The following is a 21531-nucleotide window of genomic DNA, read 5'->3' on the forward strand; positions in this document are numbered from 1 at the left end:
GAAGTCCACACTAGGAAGAATCAATCTTAATAAAGAGGGATCTAGACTATATTACATGTTATGTATATGTTTATACTCCACATATTTATATATAGTGTACAGATCTATACATTTTTATATATATCTCACACAAAAAATACGTGTGTGTATGTGTGTGTGTGTGTGTGTGTGTATATATATATATATATGAGGAGAGAGAGAGAGAAAAGGAAAGAAAGATTTTAAGGAACCCGGGACTCACATGTCTTAATTCCATAGGGAAGACCAGCGGACTAGAAATTCAGGTTGGAGTTGATATTGCAGTCTTGAGAGAAAAATTCACAAAGCAGGCCAGGCAGACTAGAAACTCAGGCAGAGTTTGTATATTACAGACCTGCTTCAGGAAACTTCTGTCTCTATCTGAAAGTTTTCAAAAGATTGCATGAGACTTATCAGATCAACTGGATACCAAAGTTTTGCCAAGATAACACATAAAATTAGCCATCACAAAGACCAAATGAAGGTAAGAACAGTTATACTCAGCATGACCCCGAAAAATCCTCTTAAAAATAGTTCCAATATTTTTGAGTATTTAGGGGCTGGATTGTCTTGGGCTATTTAGGGGCTGGATTGTCCTGGGCTGATGGAAATATTGCTAATCAACTGAGATTCTAGTGCAGATGAAATAGATAGTAATTTATCTTTGCCATACTACAATAGCGTTTTGTGCTTCTTACACTGGATTTGCATATCTCTTTATATGGAATTGTTCCAATATATGTCGTTGTCCACTCATGACATGTCTGACCTTTGTAAAATCCCAGAATGCAGCCTATTGACCTAATGTTACAAGGTGCCTAGACTTGATACATTTAGGTTATTCAATTTTTCAACATATCAATTTTTTCCATTATTTATTTAATGATACAAATTATCTGTAACGTGTCAAGTGTCATGTTCCATGCTTCAGTATGCAAATGTAATAACGCAAAGTTGGTAGATGAACTACAATACCAAATATCTATATTTTAAAACCCTGAGGGACTGTACTGAAAGCAATTATATAATATAAATCTAAAATTTAAAAATTGCACAAAAATTATAATTATCACAGTTCTATTCTTAAATATAAGAAAGGTGAGTTCTGTAAACTACTGTGATCTACAAAAAACTCATAGATTGAGACATGATTTAAATTATATTAGCACGTATTTCAGCCAAACAAAATTACATGAAACTTATGTCTGTAAACCTACTGATAGGTTGATCAATTATACTTCCTTAGGTTTATAATTTCACTTAAAATCCATCTAAAAAATCATATAAAACATTGACATGTGGATGCGCATTTTAAGGAAAAAAGTGATCATAATATATTTCTAATGCCTCTGAGGAAGGTATTGGCATTTAAAGTTGGTTTTATTTTTTTTTGTTTTTTTTGTTGTTGTTGTTGTTTTTGAGACGGAGTCTCGCTCTGTGGCCCAGGCTGCAGTGCAGTGGCCGTATCGCAGCTCACTGCAAGCTTCGCTTCCCGGGTTTACGCCATTCTCCTGCCTCAGCCTCCCGAGTGGCTGGGACTACAGGCACCCGCCACCTCGCCCGGCTAGTTTTTTGTATTTTTTTAGTAGAGACGGGGTTTCACCGTGTTAGCCAGGATAGTCTCATCTCCTGACCTCGTGATCCGCCCGTCTCGGCCTCCCAAAGTGCTGGGATTACAGGCTTGAGCCACCGCGCCCGGCCGGTTTTAAATATTTTATAGTGAACCTCTAGAGCTATGGAATAATCTTTGTCAATCTAGATGTGATTGATTGAGGGTGAGTTTGGAAAATTTCAGGTAGTTCATGGTACATGTATTTCAACACCGTTTTTCCAAGTCATTGGATACCTAGCTTGCATTTTCTGTATTTTCAGTGGTAATATTGGCTCAGTCTTGAGAGTTAATGTAATTTGATATTATATAATAGAATAGCAATTTTAATTATTTAACATTTTTAAATACAACCCATATTACATTTATCCAAGCCAAATTTTTATAATTAAATATTTTTGAACATTTTGACTCTTAAAAATATCTTTTAAGCGTTTATTTTTTAAAATTTTAAAGTATTTGTAACTTGTATTATACTTTTTAAAAATCTTTAAATTGTTTTTAGCATGAGGTATTACAGAGTCATTCACTCAGTTATTAGAATAAAGTTTTTATGTTATCAGTTAATATTTTAAAAACAAAAATAAAGAACAACTCATTGTGATGTTCCAGTATGTGCTAATAGAAATATACACATCACAATAGTACCCCCACTTTCTTCCCTAAAAATATTTGCATTACTATGTGCAAATTTATGAAGACAACAATTCCCATTCACTTAAAATAACGGATGTTGAATTAAATCACAGAGGCAATGACAAGAATGTGTTGCTGTCGCTCAAGTGAAATTCCCCGTATGACACTCCCAGGTGGTATGGGCAAGTGGACCCTCTAACACCTGCCTGAAATATAAATAAAATATGTACACAATAATGTCCATGCTAAGCAGTGTAAATATCACTTCTAACTAATTCAGCTCCTCAAAATTAATGCCTTACAATTGACCTTTAAGCCCAGTGGTCCGACGGGAAGAAAATGCTAATTAATTATTTGATTCTTATATGAAGTGTTATAACATTGGCAACTATTCACTTATTTTGAATACCCAGCCTAGATTGAAATGGTAGTCTCTATGGGTAAGGTAAAAATAAATACTAAAATTAATAAAACTACAGTAGAACCATGTGCAGTTTGGCATCCCGTGATAGAATATAAGTGAATATCAATACAGTTGGGCAGTAGAATAATCTCTTAGTGTAAATGTGTTATACAACTGTGAAAAAGAATACTTCCAATGTTCTGGACATTGCTAGGTAATTCTACTCACTCTGTCTTTTGATTCTTGTCACGTATCTTTAAATCGCTTCCAATTTGGGTACAATTTTCCCAGAGATGAAGACTAAGATTCTTGTTCCTCGTATATTCTGAAACTCCATCTCAGATATTATGACTAGATTCAGGCAACGACTTATCTGCCTGAATAAGATGAAAGGGCTTTTCAAAACGCCTTCAACCAATTTTAACCACCACTGTAAACATCTTCATGATGGCCGGTATTCTGGAGTTGTTGCAAACTTACTCTGATCCAACTCCAACTATTAATTCTAATTTTTTAATGCCCTGTTTTTCCTTTTACCTGATCCCCTAAAACTACCTTATTTTCTGACCATTTCTGGGGCCTGTTGGCCTGCTTCTCTAGTTTCAATCTAATTTGTCAATCCCTAACATCATCAATTAAGTTATTCATTCACTCAACACATATTTCCTAAGGACCTACCATGTGGAAGTGTACCCGTAAATATCAATTCTTGTAATTATCTGTTACTCCATCTGTCCTCCTCCTATCCATCATTTATCTGGCATCTGTCTATTGATCTACCTTTCTAAATACCTATCATCTTCTAATACTTTCAAGTTATGAAACATAGTTCTTTTTCATTTTGTATCGAAAGATGGCATCTACTGGTGATATTTAAAATTACTACTGAAGTAAATGAAAGTCAAAGAAGTTTGTATTTTATGACAACTGAAAGTAAGTGTGGAAACAAGAAATCCTGCAAAAAAATCAAGGATAATTATGACATAAGGAGACTTTGGTCAGAATGAAAGTAAGTGTCTTTTGTGCTTTACATTTAATTTACAAGTATACCCTCTTTGTTAATACAAGGTGTTACAACAATCATGATATCTTGCTCCCTAGAAACACTGACTTTTCTCTTCCCATAGTTCTCTGCATATCTCTGTCTTTTAAATAACTGATTATGTCTAGATAAGTCTTATAAAAATAATACGGAAAAACACACGGCAAAACAGAATATTTTACCTACTTTTATATAGTGTCTGGCCTTTACTATCATTTGCTTCCTGAATCAAATGGGTGATATTCATGCATGAAAACAAAAATAGGAATGACAAAAATCCCAACTCACAGGACTAATGACACAATCACATAATTGGAAAATAAAAGTAAAATATAGTTTTTGAGAAATTTCAGGGAAAACTACAAGGAGAATTTTAAATTTATAAAAGGGGTTTAGCATGAATTAAACTATAATAAAAATTGGAGAGGCTGAATTATTAGAGGCCCACAAAAGAAGAAGAGCAAAAGAATATATGAGAATATTTGGCAAGAGTACGTGAAGTTTGGTGTGGTTGGAAATATGTGTTGTTCAAGATTGAATGAGGGCTAAAGGTAAAGTGAGAGTCTTATTCAGTCAATGGAGAAAAACTTATAGTTAGAAAAATTCTGTTTGTACATAGGCCAATATAGCAAAAAGAGGTGGAAAATCAGCAGTACTTGGGATAATATATGTTATATTATTTGTTTCATTATTAACTGACTACTCACAGAGTGTCACTAGAAGATTTAAAAGTAAAGAATAGAGACGACAATTTAGAAATTTTCATAAAAATACAAGGTTAAATTCCCTACCAATCAACTGGAAACTTACATCTGAAATCTAGAAGAATGATCAAAGTCAGAAATAAATATTGGGGAGTTATTAGTATATACACAACAAATTATCTTTGATATTAAAAAGAAAAAAATAAGTAGTAGCTAGAAAAGTATAAGGACGCAATTTGGAGTCATGACTGTCATTATTTTTGCTTTGAAGGAAATTGGACAGTGAATAAAACTATGAAGTAAGGAAGCAGAAAAACCGAAAGAAAAGAGTGACAGAAATCAATGGAAAGTTTCTTCTACCTTTCTTCTTAATGTTAATAATCATTAAATCAGTTATAAAAAGAGACATTTTCTTTTTTAAACTATATTTTTATTGTGGTAAAATACATACAGCATAACATTTGTTATTTTAATATTTTTATATGTACAATTTACTGCCATGAATTTCATTCACAATATTGTACAACCATCACCACATCTAGTTCCAAAATTTGTTATCAACCCAAACAGAAATCCAATACTGTACTCATTAGGCAACAACTTCCCAATTCCCTTTAACCCCAGCCCTTGATGACTTCTAGTCTATATTATGTCTCTATGAATTTTCCTATTCTAGATATTTCACATACATGTTCATTCATCTAAAATGTATGCTGCTTTATGTCTGGTTGATTTCGCTTAGTATATTGTTTTCAAGGTTCAACCATGTTGTAGCATACATCAATACTTCATTCCTTCTAATGATTGAATAATATTCCATTGTAATATATACCCCTTTTTATTCATCTATTTATAGATGCTTGTATTCTTGCTATCTTTTAACTATTGTGAATAATACTGCTAAAATATTGGTATGCATATATTTGTTTGAGTCCCTAATTTTAATTCTTTGAGATATACACCTAGGAGGGAAATTGCCAGTCATATAGTAATCCTATGTCTAATTTTTGGAGAAACCACCAAACATTTCTACAGCAGCTAAATCATTTCACATTTCCACCTACAATGTACAAAAGTTCCAATTTCCCCACATCCTTGCTAACATTTGTTATTTTTCATCTTCCTGATTATAGCCATCACAGAATTTTTGAAGTGGTGTGATTTTGGTTTACATGTTTTTTATTTTCTATTTCTTGAGCATTCTTTTCATGTGCCCATTGACCATAAATCAATCTGTTTTTGTTTGTTTGTTTGTTTGTTTTGTTTTTGAGATGGAGTCTTACTCTGTTGCTTGGGCTGGAGTGCTGTGGTGCCATCTCGGCTCACTGTAACTTCTGCCTCCCAGGTTCAAGTGATTCTCCTGTCTCAGCCTCCTTAGTAGCTGGGATTACAGCATATGCCACCATGGCTGGCTAATTTTTTGTATTTTTAGTAGAGATGAGATTTCAACATGTTGGCAAGGCTGGTCTCAAACTCCTGACCTCGTGATTTGTCCACCTCGGTCTCCCAAATCACAGGGATTACAGGCATGAGCCACCATGCCCGGCCCATTAATCAATCTCATATGGAGAAATGTCTACAGAAGTCCTTTGTTTTGTTGATTAGGTTCTTTGTCTTGTTGAGTTGTAGAAATCCTTCACAAATTCTGGATATTAACTTCTTGTCATATATTTAGTTTACAAATATTCTTTCCCTTTCTGTGGGTTGTTTTTACTTTCTTTATAGTGTCTTTGATACACAAGTTTTTTTTTTAATTTAATAAAGTCCAATATGCCAATTTTATCTTTTGTTGCTTATATTTTTAGTATTATATTTTAAAACTATTGCCAAATCCACCGCCATGCAGATTTGTTCTCATTTTTTAAAGATGTTTGTAATATTGACACTTAAATTTAGGTGTTTTATCTATTTTGACTTAACTTTTTTTATGTGGTATAAGATAAGGGATTGACTTCAATAATTTACATGAAAATATCCCATTTTACCGGCACCATTTGTGGAAGAGACTGTACTTTTCACAGTGAATGGTAAAGTCATGTATTGAAGTCTCCAACTATTATTGTAGAATTATTTATTTTCCATTTTAATTCTTTCAATTTTTGCTTTATATATTTTGCCTCTATTGTTTGGCATGTATACATTTAAAATTATTTTGTATTGAAACTTCCAACAATATATAATTTTTTCTTTTGGAAACATTTTATTGGAAATCTATTTTATCTGATATTAATATAGTCATTCCAAGTCTTTTGTGGTAACTCTTAATATAGACTGTATGTTTTCATTATTTTACTTAAAACTTTGTTGTGTCTTTGCATCTAAAGTGATTCTTTCTTCATACACAGCAGATAAATGAATGTTTTATTTTTCATACATTCTGCCACTCTCTTAACAATCTTATAAAAGTTACCTCTTTTTGAATTGTATGCCTATTATATATATTTTCAGTTATCATTTTATGCGTGTGTCTTTTAAATCACATAGGAAAACTATGAAGAGTTACAAACAAAAATACAACGAGGTTGGCTTTTTTACTTACCTGCATAGCTACCTACACCAATGTTCTTAATTTCCTCATATTGCTTCAAACCACTGTCTGGGGTCCTTTTATTTCAACTAGATGAATTCCCTTTAGCATTCCTTGTAAGGTAAATTAGTAACAAGTTTCCTTAGCAATTTTTTTTTAATACTTGAAGGACAGTTTTGCTGTGTGTAGAATTCTAGGTTGACAGTTTTGTTACCCCAAACCCCAGACTATTTACAGTATTTTATATCAACCCACTGCCTCTGTCCTCCATTGTTTCCAATAATAAATCTGTGGTTAATTATATCAAAAATATTTCGTGACTTACCTCTCTCATGTTGTTTTTAAGCTTTTTCTGTGTTTAACTTTCAATGATTTGACTATATTTTGCCTGAAATTTGCTGAACATTTTTAATGTGTAGTTTCATGTTCTTCATTAAATTTGGGAAATTGTCAGCCATTATTTCTTAAAATAGTCTTTCCACCTTATTTTCTCATAGTCTTCTTTCTGGGACTCCCATAATGAATACATTGGCCTTCTTTATAATGTTCCACAGGTCTCTTATGATCAGCTCATTTTAAAAAAAATCTTTTTTCTTTCTGTTTCTCACACTGCAAAAATACTATTGTCTCTCTTTAAGTTCACTGATTTATTTCTCCTGATTGCTCGTTCTGCTGTTGAAACTCTCTTGCAAAGTTTGTGTTTCAGTTATTATACATCTCTAGAGAGAAGTATATTATACTTTTCTTATCTGCACCAGAAATTCTATTTGGATCCTTTATATAATTTATATCTTTATTTTGATATTGTTATCACATGTATTATTTTGCTGTTTTCCTTTTGTTCTTCTCTATACTTTTCTTTAGCACTTTGAACGATTTTAAAACATTTGATTTAAAGTCTTTGTATAGAAAGTCCAATGTTTGTGCCTGTTCAGGGCCTACTTCTGTGAATTACTTTTTCCTTTGAGTGTCCAGTAGTTTCTGATTTCTTTGTATGGCTTTATTATTTTTTGGTTGAAAACTGGACATTTCTAAATTTTAATGGACTAAGTCTGGTAATCAGATATTCCCTTTCCCCAGGATTTGCTATTTTTATTATTCTAGGTTTAGGCTTGTTTTGGCTAAGATTTCCTTGCATTCCAGGGGAATATTTACCTGACTTTTATTTACTCTGCATTCACTTAAGACTTTGACTGTTTCACAAACTTAAGACAGAGTTCTCAGTGTTTCTGATTTTTTTTTTTTTTTTTTTGAGACGGAGTCTCGCTTTGTCCCCCAGGCTGGAGTGCAGTGGCCGGATCTCAGCTTACTGCAAGTTCCACCTCCCGGGTTCGCGCCATTCTCCTGCCTCAGCCTCCGGAGTAGCTGGGACTACAGGCGTCCACCACCACGCCTGGCTAGTTTTTTGTATTTTGGTTTTTTTTAGTAGAGACGTGGTTTCACTGTGTTAGCCAGGATAATCTCGATCTCCTGACCTCGTGATCCGCCCGTCTCGGCGTCCCAAAGTGCTGGGATTACAGGCTTGAGCCACCGCGCCCGGCCCTGTTTCTGATATTTTTATTATGTTTCTGATGAAACACAGGAATTCAGAGCTTCCCACTCTACTATTTCCCTGGTGCCACTCCCCAAAGCAGACATTTTAAAAATATTCAATCAATCCTTCTTCCTAGAAATGATGTATGGATCCTTATTTGCTCATATGATTATATTATTGCTAAAATATTTTAGCATAACTTTAAAGTTATAAAAGAGCTATGCTTATGTTCACTCTATAATTGCATTCTAAGCTAATGTTTATAATAAGAGATTAATAAATAAAGGTAAAGTAAATGAGTAAATTTGTTTGTCTGCAACAATTACTTAAAGGCTAAACTTTTTGATCACAGTGAAATGTTGACTTACTTCAGATTTCTATATTTTAGATTATTGAGGTCATGATTTGAAGCCAAAATACATTTATTCCCATATAAAATAAGAAACAGTTGTTTTTTTCTGTTGTGGCTTACTGAGGAAACAATTAGTATGTCTTAGTGGTAAAAATGTGCATTTACATTTTTAAAGAAAATATAAAAACATACTTTAACCCCTGGCCATGTGATATTAACTCTTATTTCCCAGTATGCTTTTAATGTGATTTTTCCATCTAAAAATTATTTTGTATTTACTTTTATATTTAACTCCCAAATACTAATCAAAGAGTAACTGGGCCAACAACATTGTAACAAACATCATTATCAAGGCAAAGGAATCTATATGACGGTATTTTAAAAAATTCACCTCCAAAATAATTTGAAAATTTGAAAGATTTGTTTAAAGAGAGACAAGATAATAATATTAAAAAAGATTTACCAATGAACAAATCCAAATGGCCAAATGTTGGGCACTGAAATTGAACATACAACACCGATTAAGATAGTATTGGCTTGGAAAAATACTTAAGTGTAAAAAAAAAAAAAATCAGAGTTTGGTTCTTTCACTAATATTTGTTACAGTTTGGGTTTTCAAGTTATTTCTGGGCTACACAGTTCTTTCCAGACTACCTGGTGGCAGTTTGACAGTCTAGTATCACCTTGTGTTGGGACCCAAAGATCCAGAAGAAGCATAGCGCTGTGACTAGACCACCTATGAAACCATCACAAAGCTTAACACACCCTTGATCCCAGAATCTTTACAAATGCTTTCTAAAAAAAATTCTCAGGATGATTCAGAGGACTCTTATAACTTCTGCTCGAACATGTCGATAAAGAACCGTAGTAACTTGAGTGTCGATCCTGGTACCAAATTCCCAACTCATCTTCATCTGTCAGAAGGTTTACCTCAACAACAGGGTAGAAGAGAAATTATTTTCCAGGATATCAGAGGCAGCTTGCCTTACAGGGGGAAGGGAGTGAGAACACAGTTATCTGTGCAGAAAGAAAGGGTGGTAAAATCTGTGTACCTGTTAGTACACAGATTTTCTCAGCTTCAATGAGAACTAACAGACACTGGGCTTAGAGGAGTTCAGACTGAATTGAGAAGGGAACCTTTCAGATGTGGCTGCACTTTCTGCATGCACTAGGTGGGATCCTTCTGAGAATGCTAGAATAGGGAATTTTGACACTGAGCAGATTCAGTCATCATTTTTTTTATTGTACTTTTTACTCTTGCTGGTAATATTATTCAGCAGTTGAGAAAGCTACTCTATACTATTACAGACTATAACAATAATTTTGATAATGAGTTCTTTTATGTATTTTTCTTCATATATCTTTTCCTTTCTGCTGTGATACCAGTAATTCATAAGGGATCTGTATAGTTTGAATGTATTTGAATAACTTCAATATACTTTAGCTCCACTCTTCGATTTGACCCAAAGAAGCATCAATAGGTCCTAAGTGTTCCCATGTGTCTTAAAAGGCTGAAATCAGCGAAATGTAACCCAACATCAAGAATCTGTAACAAAGTAACTTGGAGAAAGAAAAAATTGGGTAGTTTGCAAGAGCATAATAATTTGATTTTCTGACTTTCAAAAATTTGAATTGTATTAAAAGAAGTCTTCCGTGTGTTATTTTTTTTCCATTTTCAGTAACAAGTAAATGTGTGCATAGAGAAACAATAAAATTGATATATTCAAGTATTTTTAAAAATCAAATGTAGAAAAATAAAGCCAACCTTTATACTTACTCCATATTTAAGAAAATATTTTGAAATGCCTAGAGAATATGTGTAAAATGTGAGATGAAGCTATTACACCACAAGATGGCAGATTCAGGCCACTAAACTGATATTTTTTGCAGTTTGTAAGGTTCTATTTTCTCTTTCATATACCTGCCAACTTTTTATAGAACTTTTAATAAAAAGAATACAAAATATGCAAAATTTGGATGTAAACTGATGATTAGAACTCCAGTCTATGGCAATCATTATTTTTCAATTGAAAAATTTTGCTTAAGATGTAACAAGTATTTTGTTACTTAATCCCAAAAATGTTTATGTAATTTAAATATCCCGGTAAGAATTTCTATGAAAACTTTAAATCATTATGTATTCAATAAATATCAAGGTATATAAAACAAACTTTGGCTTTATTTCTGGATAAAATTTATTTTTTGACTATCCTTACAAACCATGAGACATTCAGAGTTTCTTAAAACAAATAAAAATAAAAACAAAAATTTTAAAAACATCATTACTTTGGTGTCACTTATTTGAAATCTATATTGCCATTGTTTAAAGTTTCTGAATTTCTGCGTTTATGATCCTTTCTAATCTTGAACACTAAGGCCCCTGTTATCCCCTTATGACCTCAAGTTTTGCTTAAATGTATGATACAACTGTACTCTTATATTAATATCTGCATTGTATTTGACTTACCATCATAGAATCAAGGACATTACATTATTGATATCAGAAAATCTGTAGTAAGAAGATAATGGCGCTTCCAGATACAAATAGCATCTGGTGGGAAAGTTCCTAAGCATAAATAAAACCGTACATTCAGGATAGCAAAATGTCTAATGTGGCTATGTCATAGAATATTCCTGTGATTATCATAGCTGGAGAATGAGGCTGGAAATATGTTTTGAAGAGCAATCTATTCCCCCCCAAAAAATACTTGAATGATCTCATGGATGTTAGAAAACTTTAACAAATATTAAAATAGAAGATTATTATAATTTGATTTAACATTTATAAAAGTCAGATTCCCAGCCCTGTAGAAGATGATGTGGACTGCAAAAGTTGCGTTAAGCAGTAGAATTTGGTTCATGGATATACAAATTAAGAGCCCTTTCTATTATTCCTCACAAAACATAAGGAAGAATTAAGAAGTGCCTGGCATGCTGAAGTAATTGTATAGATGGGAATGGGGAATTCTTAATTAATCAGCTAATTATTTAAAAGATCATTTATTCATTTAAGAAATAACTGAGCACCTACATTATACCAGATGTATTTTATTTTATTTTAAAATTCTATTTATTTATTTGAGAGAGAGTCTTGTTTTGTCGCCTAGGCTTGAGTGCAGTGGCACGATCTCAGCTTACTGCAACCTCCGCCTCCTGAGTTCAAGTGCTTCTCCTGCCTCAGCCTCTGGAGCAGATGGGATTACAGGCTCCTGCCACCAGGCCTGGCTGATTTTTGTATTTTTAGTAGAGGCGGGGTTTTGCCATGTGCCAGGCTGGTCTGGAACTCCTGACCTCAGGTGATCCGCCTGCCTCGGCCTCCCAAAGTGCTGGGATTACAGGCGTGAGACCCTGCGCCCGGCTGCATTCTTAAAACTTGGAGCTACGGTGTTGAAAAATAAACCAAGTCCCAAGCATTACAGAGCTTACTTACTACCTGGAATATATCCACACCAGCACCTCACACCCCATTCTCATGAACATGTTTTAAAATGTCAGACTATGGAGGAAACAAGAATATGAAATAAGTGAGGGAGCTGTTTGAATATTTTTCCTGTGATGGAATGTTCTAGGGAGAGGGAACCGAGAATTGCAAAAGAACCAAAGCAGAAATAAAATTATGTGTTTTGGATACATTAGAGAGACCAAGTTAGTAGACAGAAATGAAAAAAAAAAATAAGAGAACTTTTAAAATTAACTAATAATTTATGAGTCAGCATTGTGTTGCATTGGCTACATAGATATGAACAAACATAACCCTTTGTTTAGAGAGAATTTACAGTCTAGGGAGGAACTTGCTATGTTGGAAGAGAAGTATGAACTAATGTAGGTAAAGAGAAATGTCTAGGAATGTGAGGAAGAAGGAAGAGTCAAGAACCGTGTCTTCAGGGGTTTCTTGCTAGAGTGAGCTGTTTTGTAACAATCCCATTAACCTAAATAAACATGTCAGGAGAGAAATGCTGATTGATGAGGCATGGTGGAAGACTGGTAGTAATGACTGCTGCTTTTAAAACAGAAATTGCCAGCCAGGCGCAGTGGCTCACTCCTGTAATCCCAACTCTTTGAGAGGCTGAGGTGAGCCGATCACGAGGTCAAAGAGATGGAGACCATCCTGGCCAACATGGTGAAACCCCGTCTCTACTTAAAATGTAAAAATTATCTGGGCGTGGTGGCGTGTGCCTGTAGTCCCAGTTACTCGGGAGGCTGAGGCAGGAGAATGGCGTGAACCCAGGAGGTGGAGCTTGTAGTGAGCTGAGCTGGCGCCACTGCACTCCAGCCTGGATGACAGAGTGAGAATTCGTCTCAAAAAAAGAAAAAAGAAAAAGAAAACAAACAACAACAACAAAACACACACACACAGAAATTGCCAATACTATGGAACTAATTGAGAAAGATATTAGTGAAAAATTAACCTTAGAAGAAATAATACATATGAAATTTTTAAAATACAGCATATAAGTAGAATAAGGGAGCCACACTGTGCTATAATGTTAAAGGTTGAGATAAAAGAGAAAATTGCTTGGAGTATATGCTCACTGATATAGGACCTCAAGATGAGTAGGATTTTGGCAGAAATGAAGTATGCTCGGGAGAGAGATTTCCTAAAGCAGGAAGAACAGCATAGACAGGAATTTTTTCAAGTGCAGGAGACTGGCTGTTATAATAACAAATGATTTGCTTTTGCCTGATCATAGGTTATAGATTAGATGAATATTTTATTACAAATTATTTACTTACCTAGGGCAGTCTCTCATTAATTCACTTAGCAATCTTACATTTTCATCAGGCCTGCCTGGTTTCAATATATTTTCAACTTAATTTTTAATTGAGGTGTAGCTACATACAGTAAAGTGTACAGATCTTAAGTGTTCAATTTGATGAGTTTTGACAAATGTGCAGCCATTAGACAAAATAGATACTGGAAATTTTCATCACCTCAGAAAAATCCCTTTCTCTCCTTTCCAATTAGTCATCCATCATGTTGCCCTGCTGTTCCGCCCAAAGAGCCAACAGTTTCTTCTTGCTGAATATCCAGTTTGTTAGTTCGTCCGTTGTAGAATATCATGTGAGTAGAATCATGGAGTGTTTATTATTGTGTTTGGCTTCTTTTGCTCAGGATGTCTTGACTTTCATCCACCTTATTGCATGAAGTTGAATTTTTCTGGGATTTTTTACAGTTACATTTTAAAACATAGACGAGCTTTTTAATTTGTGACTTTGCATTGTGTTTTTAATAGTAGCTCTAGAATTATACATCCTTATATTTCCATAGTGTACATAGTGTACTTTGTTAACTTTGACTATTTCACATAAAATGTAAGATCACAGCACTTTGGGAGGCCGAAGTCGGTGGATCACGAGGTCAGGAGATCCAGACCATCCCGGCTAACAAGGTGAAACTTCGTCTCTACTAAAAATAATAATAATAATTAGCTGGACGTGGTGGTGGGTGCCTGTAGTCCCAGCCACTTGGGAGGCGGAGCTTTCAGTGAGCAGAGATCACGCCACTGGACTCCAGCCTGGGCGACAGAGTGAGACACCATCTCAAAAAAAAAGTAAGAATAAGTACATTACCTACCTCCTTCATCCTTTTGCTGTAGAAGCAAATGTATTATATCTGCATATACTATAAACCACACAATACAATGTAATGATTTTTGTTTTAATTAATTATATGCATTCTAAAGAAATTATTAGAAAAATCATATTTTATGTTTATCCACATATGTATCATTTCAAGTGTTTTTTATTCTTTCCTGAAGATCTGTGTTTCCATTCTGAAGAACAACTTCCTTTAGCATTCTTTGTAACACAGATCTGCTGGCAGTGAATTCCCTTAGGTGTTTTTTGTTTTTGTTTTTTTTTAATCTAAAAATGCCTTTAGTTTGTCTTCATCATTGAAGGATATATTCACTGAACATAGCATTCTGGATTGACTGGCTTTTATCAAGCACTTTAAAGATGTTATTCCAGTGACTTCTGGCCTTTATAGTTTCTGATGAGAAGTCAGTGATGCTTCAAATCATTCTTCCCTTGCTTGTAACATGCAATTTTTCTCTGGCTGCTTTCCAGAGTTTTTCTTTATATTTGGTTTCTAATAGTTTAACTATGATGTGCCCTAGTACTATTTTCATTGTATTTTTCTCTGCTTGGTATTCACTGAACTTCTAAGATCTGGAAATTTATGTCTTTTACAAAAAATGGAAATGTTTTCAGTCATCATCATATTTTTTATGTCCCATTCTCTCTTTTTAAATATTTTTTTCAGTAGCTTTTGGTGTACAAGTGGTTTTTGGTTACATGAATGAATTATATAGTGGTGAAGTCTGAGATTTTAGAGCACCTGTCATCAAGTAGTGTAATTTTCACCCAATATATACTTTTTGTCCCTTTCTCTCCCTTCTACCCTTTCCTGTCCGTGTCTCCATAGTCCATTTTGCCTTTGTGTACACTTAGCTCCCATTTATGAGTGAGAACATACAGTATTTGATTTTCATTCCTGAGTTACGTTACTTAGAATAATGGCCTCCAGCTCCATCCAAATTGCTGAAAAAGACATAATTTCATTCTTTTTTTTATGGCTGAGCAGTATTCCATGGTGTATGTATACCACATTTTCTTTATTCATTGGTCGTTGGGCACTTAGATTGGTTCCATAGTTTTTGCAATTGTGAATTATGCTGTAATAATCATACACGTGGGCCGGGCACGGTGGCTCAAGCCTGTAATCCCAGCACTTTGGGAGGCCGAGACGGGTGGATCACGAGGTCAGGAGATCGAGACCATCCTGGCTAACACGGTGAAACCCCGTCTCTACTAAGAAATACAAAAAACTAGCCGGGCGAGGTGGCGGGCGCCTGTAGTCCCAGCTACTCGGGAGGCTGAGGCAGGAGAATGGCGTGAACCCGGGAGGCGGAGCTTGCAGTGAGCTGAGATCCGGCCACTGCACTCCAGCCTGGGCGACAGAGCGAGACTCCGTCTCAAAAAAAAAAAAAAAAAAAAAAATAATCATACACGTTCAGGCATCTTTTTGATATAATGACATCTTATTTTCCCTTGGATAGATCCCCAGTAATGGGATTGCTGGATCAAATGGTAGACCAACCTTTAGTTCTTTAAGAAATTTCTATACTTTTTTTCCATACAGGTTGTACTAATTCTCATTCCAACCAACAGTATATAAGCATTTCTTTTTTACCATGTCCATGTTAACATTTACTGTTTTTTGACTTTTTAATAATGGCCATTCTTTCAGGATAAGGTAGATTGTGGTTTTAATTTGCAGTTCCTTGATGATTACTGTTAGGCATTTTTCCTATGTTTATTGGTCATTTGTCTATATTCTTTTGGGAAATGTCTATTCATGTCATTTTTTCACTTTTGATGGGATTTTTTTATTTTTTATTTCTTGCTGATTTTAGTTCCTGGTAGATTCTCGATATTAGTCCTTTGTCACCTGCAGAGTCGGCAAATATTTTCTCCCATTCTGTGCATTGTCTGCTTACTCTGATGATTACTTCTTTTGCTGTACAGAAGAGCTTCAGTTTAATTAAGTCCCTTTTATTAATTTTTGTTTTTGTTGCATTTGCTTCTTGGGGGTGTAGTCATGAATTATTTGCCTAGACCGATATTCAGAAAAGTTTTTCCTAGGCTATCTTCTAGGGAGTTTATAGTTTCAGATCCTAGATTTAAGATTTTGATGCATCTTGAATTGATTTTTTTATAAGATGAGAGATAGAAATCCAGTTTTATTTTTCTACATGTGGCTAGACAGATTTCTAAGCACAATTTATTAAATAGGGTTTCTTTTCCCCAATTTATGTTTTTATATGATTTTTCAAAGATTAGTTGGTTGTAGGTATTTTGGTTGGTTTATAAGTACATTCTTAAGTGTTTTATTTATTTAATTGCTGCTATTGTAAAAGGAAAAGAGTTTTATTTCTTTTCTCAGCTGGGTTGTTATTAGTGTATAGCAGTGTTACTTATTTGTGTACATTGATTTTGTAACCTGAGGTGTTTTATATATACACACACACACACACACGTTACATATATAATATATACATATATACATGTTACATGTATAATATATATACATATATTTTACCTATGTATACATATACATGCATATATAGACTACTATATATATACACTCATATACATACAGTAAAGTGTACAGATCTTAAGTGTTCAGTTTGATGAGTTTTGACAAAGATACAGCCATTATACAAAATAGATACTGGAAATTTTCATCATCTCTGAAAAAATCCTTTTCCCCTTTCCAGTCAGTCATCCATCATATATAAACTCAAATATATCCACAATCTATAAACTCCTATATATATACACACACACACAAATATGTTTATATATCATATATAGTATATATAATCTATAAACTCATATATATATAGGAGTTCATTAAGGAGTATTGACTCACACAATCACATCATAAAGTCCCACAGTAGGCTGTTTGCAAGCTGAGGAGCAAGGAAGCTAGTCAGAGTTCCAAAATCTCAAAAGTAGGGAAGCCAACTGTGTGTGTGTGTGTGTGTGTGTGTGTGTGTGTGTGTGTGTGTGTATATATATATATATATATATATATATATATATATATATATATATAGTTCTGTCCCTCTAGAGAACCCTGGCTAATACAGCAATTATATTACCAACGAAAAGCAATGGTTTACTTTTATTTTTTCTAATTTTATGCCCTTTATTTCTTTCTCTTGCCTGATTCCTCTGGCTAGGATTTCCAGTACTATGTTGAATATAAGTGGTCATCATTTCATTCTTGTCTTATTTCAATTCTCAGAAGGAATGCTTTCAACGTTTCTCCATTCAGTATGATGTTGGTTATTGGTTTGCCATACATAGCCTTTATTATTTTGAGGGAAGTCCCTTCTATGCCTAGTTTATTGAATTCTTATGATAAAGGGATGTGCCTTTCTCAAATGCATGCTGTTTCTGTATCTATCAAAATAATCACATGATTATTGTTTTTAATTTTGTTTATGTGATGTATCACATATCTTGACTTGCATATATTAAACCAACTCTGCATTCCTAGGATGAAACCCAGTTGATCCTTGTGTATCGTTTTTTTTTTTTTTTTTGATGTGCTGTTGGATTTGGTAACAGTCTAATATTTTGTTGAGAATTTTGCATTAACAGTCATCAGGTATATTGGTTTGTAGTTTCCCTTTATTGTTCTATGTTCTTTCCTGATTTAGGTATCAGGGTGACACTAGTTCATAAAATAACTTGGAGAGAATTCCCTCTCTTTTTAATTTTTGAAAATAGTTTCAATAGGTTCAGCACCAAATCTTCTTTGAATGTCTGGTAGAATTCAGCTGTGAATCCACCTGGCCCTTGCCTTTTTTGTTGTTGTTGTTGTTGTTGGCAATTTCTAAATTACTGATTCAGTCTCACTCCTTGTAATTGGTCAGTTCATGGTTTCTGTTTCTTCCTGATTTAATCAAGGAAGGTTATGTGTTTCCAGGAATTTATTCATTTCCTCTAGATTTTCTACTTTATGTGCATAGAGGTGTTCATAGTAGTTTCAAATGATATTTTATCTTTCTGTGGTGTCAGTTGTGATGTCTCCAGTTTCATTTCTAATCGAATTTATTTGAATTGTGTCTCTTCTATTCTTGGCTAATCTAGCTAATGGTCTATCAATTTTGTTTCTTTTCAAAGAAGCCGTTTTTTTTGTTTCATTGTTTGTATTAGTCTGTTCTCACACTGCTATGAAAAAATACTTGAGACTGGGTAATTTATAAAGAAAAGAGGTTTAATTTACTCACAGTTCCACATGACTCGGGAGGCTTCAGGAAACTTACAATCATGACAGAAGGCATGTCTTCACAGGACAGCAGGAGAGAGAAGTGAGTGCAAGTAGGGAAAATGCTAGATGCTTATAAAATCACCAGAACTTGTGAGACTCACTCATTATCACAAGAACAGCATCAGTGAAACTACCCCCAGGATTCAATTATCTCCACCTCATCCTGCACTTGACACACTGGGGATTATTAAGATTCAAGATGGGATTTCAGTGGGAACACAAAGCCAAACCATATCAATTACTTTTTTTTTTTTTGGTGTTTTATTTTTTGATTTGTTTGTTTCAATTTCATTTTGCTGTGCTCTGATTTTTGCTATTTATTTTCTGCTGCTAACTTTGGATTTAGTTTGTTTTTGTTTCTCTAGTTCCTTGAGATGTGACATTCAATTGTCAATTTGTTATTTTCCAGACTTTTTGAGGTTGGCATTTAGTGCTACAAACTTTTCTCTTCACACTGCTTTTGCTGTATCCCAGAGGTTTTCATTACTTCTGTCATTATTATCATTTATTTCAAATACTTTATTAAATGTTCATCTTGATTTCATAGTTAACACAAAAATTATTGAGGAGGATTGTTTACCTTACATTTATTTGTACAGTTTTGAGGGTTCCTTTTGTAGATGATTTCTAGTTTTATTCCACTGTGGTCTGCAAAGATACTTTATGTAATTTTGATATTTTTAATCTTATTGAGACTCTTGTTGTGACTGATCATATGGTCTGTCTTGGAGAAACTTTCATGAGTTGATGAGAAAAGTGTATATTCTGGAGTTTTGGGGTAGAATGTTCTGTAAATACATGTTTGGTTCATTTGTTACAGAGTGTAGTTCAAGTCCATTTTTTCTTTGTTGACTTTCTGTCTCGATGATCTGTTTAGTGCTGTCAGTAAAGTGGTGAAGTCCACCACTGTTATTGTGTTGCTGCCTGTCTCATTTCTTAGGTTTAGTAGTAAGTGTTTCATGAATCTGGGCACTCCTGTGTTAGGTGCACATAAATTTATGTTTCTAACATCTTCTTGTTTGATTGATCCTTTTATCAATCCTTTCATCCAGGCATCTCCATAGATCCTTTGAGATCAGGTGGAGGTTCCCAAACCTCAGCTCTTGCACTCTGTGCACTCATAGGCTCAACATTACATGGAAGCTGCCAAGGCTTAAAGCTTGCACCCTCTGAAGCCATGACCAGAGTTGTACCTTGGCCCCTTTTAGCCAGGACTACAGCTTAAGTGACTGGGATGCAGGGTTCCATGTCCTGAGGGTGTACAGAGCAGGAATGCCCTGGGCCTGGTCCACAAAACCGTTTTACCCTCCTCCCTCCTAAACCTCCAGACCTATGATGGGAGGGGCTTCTGTGAAGTTCTCTAAAATGCCCTGGAGACATTTTTCTTATTATCTTGGCTATTAACATTTGACTCCTCTTTACTTATGCAAATTTATGCAACAGACATAAATTTATTTCCAGAAATTTTTTTTTTGTTCTACCACGTGGCTGGGCTACAAATTTTCAAAACTTTTATTCTATTCTCTGCTCCCCTTTTAAATATAAGTTCCAATTTCAGAGCATCTCATTGTTCATACATATGACTGAATGCTTTCAGAAAAAGCCACATCAGCTCTTGAACTCTGCTGCTTAGAATATTTTTCTGCGAGATAATTTTTATTTTCTTTCTTATTCAAAGTTCCCCAGATCTCTAGCAGTGGGAAAAATGCCACCAGTCTCTTTGCTAAAGCAGAGGTCACTAACAAGTATGACCTTTACTCCAGGTCCCAATAAGTTCCTCATCTCCATCTGAGACCTCCTCAGCCTGGACATCACTGTCTATATCACTGGCAGCATTTTGATCATAATCATTTAACAAGTCCTAGAGAGTTCCAAGCTTTCCCTCACTATCTTCTTCTGAACCCTTCCAGCCTCTGCCCACTACCCAGTTCCAAATTCACTTTCATATTTTCAGATATCTTTATAGCAGTGCTGCACTCCCAGAATCAATTTTCTGTTTTAGTCCATTCTCACACTGCTATGAAGAATTATTTGAGGATGGGCAATTTATGAAGAAAAAATCAACTCACAGTTCTGCAGGCTTCACAGGAAACATAACTGGGAGGCCTCGGGAACCTTACAATAATGTCAGAAGGCAAAGGGGGAGCAAGTGTGTCTTACCATGGAGGCAGGAGAGAGTGAGAGCCAGGTGGAAAGTTCTGCACACTTTTAAACCATGAGATCTCATGAGAACTCACTCACTAGAAGAACGTCATGGGGAAAATCTGCCCCCATGATCCAATCACCTCCCACAAGTTCACTCCTCCAACATTAGGAATTACAATTTAACATGACATTTGGGAGGAGACACACAGCCAAACCATTATCACTACTCCTGCTCAATTTTGGTTTCTATTTGCATGCAATATCTTTTTTCACTCTTTTAACTTGAGTTTATCAAATTCTCATGCTTAGGAGCAGAGACGTGGTTTGTGATTCTTTACTCATTCTGCCAATATGTATGTTTTAAGTGGGACGTTTAGGCCATTTACTTTCAAATTTAGTTTTGAGATATGAGGTTTAGTTACATTAATTGTTACTTAGACACTTTGTTTTCTACATTGTGTTATTGTTTTATGCTTTCAAGACATTCTATTCTGGTGCATATCAACCTTTTGTTTTAAGCTTTAGAATTTCTTTTAGCATTTCTTGTTGAGTTGGCCTGGTAGGAACGAATTCCCTCAGCATGTGTTTGTCTGAAAATGACTGTTTCTCCTTCATTTATAAAACTTACTTTTGCTGAATACAAAATTCTTGGTTGGCAGTTATCCTTTTTAAGGAAGCTGAAGACAGGACCCCAATCTTTTATAGTTGACAAGG

At 34.6% G+C, this 21531-nt stretch overlaps 2 long non-coding RNA genes across 2 annotated transcripts in view; both read left to right on the top strand.

Annotated features, from left to right (window-relative positions):
• Positions 1–370: 370 nt before the first annotated feature.
• LOC139358882 (uncharacterized) overlaps positions 371–21531 on the top strand; it is a 60399-nt gene continuing 39238 nt past the window's right edge. Inside the window, exons 1-5 of the long non-coding RNA XR_011614389.1 lie at positions 371–502; positions 3520–3675; positions 4684–4785; positions 6897–7060; positions 13792–13887. This is a non-coding gene — a long non-coding RNA (uncharacterized lncRNA). The remainder of the gene's footprint in view (positions 503–3519; positions 3676–4683; positions 4786–6896; positions 7061–13791; positions 13888–21531) is intronic.
• The window catches only part of LOC139358578 (uncharacterized), a 40467-nt gene continuing 33043 nt past the window's right edge, over positions 14108–21531 (top strand). Inside the window, exon 1 of the long non-coding RNA XR_011613766.1 lies at positions 14108–14215. This is a non-coding gene — a long non-coding RNA (uncharacterized lncRNA). The remainder of the gene's footprint in view (positions 14216–21531) is intronic.

The sequence above is a fragment of the Macaca nemestrina genome, chromosome 15 (assembly GCF_043159975.1).
Source record: "Macaca nemestrina isolate mMacNem1 chromosome 15, mMacNem.hap1, whole genome shotgun sequence".
Taxonomy (NCBI): Eukaryota; Metazoa; Chordata; class Mammalia; order Primates; family Cercopithecidae; genus Macaca; species Macaca nemestrina.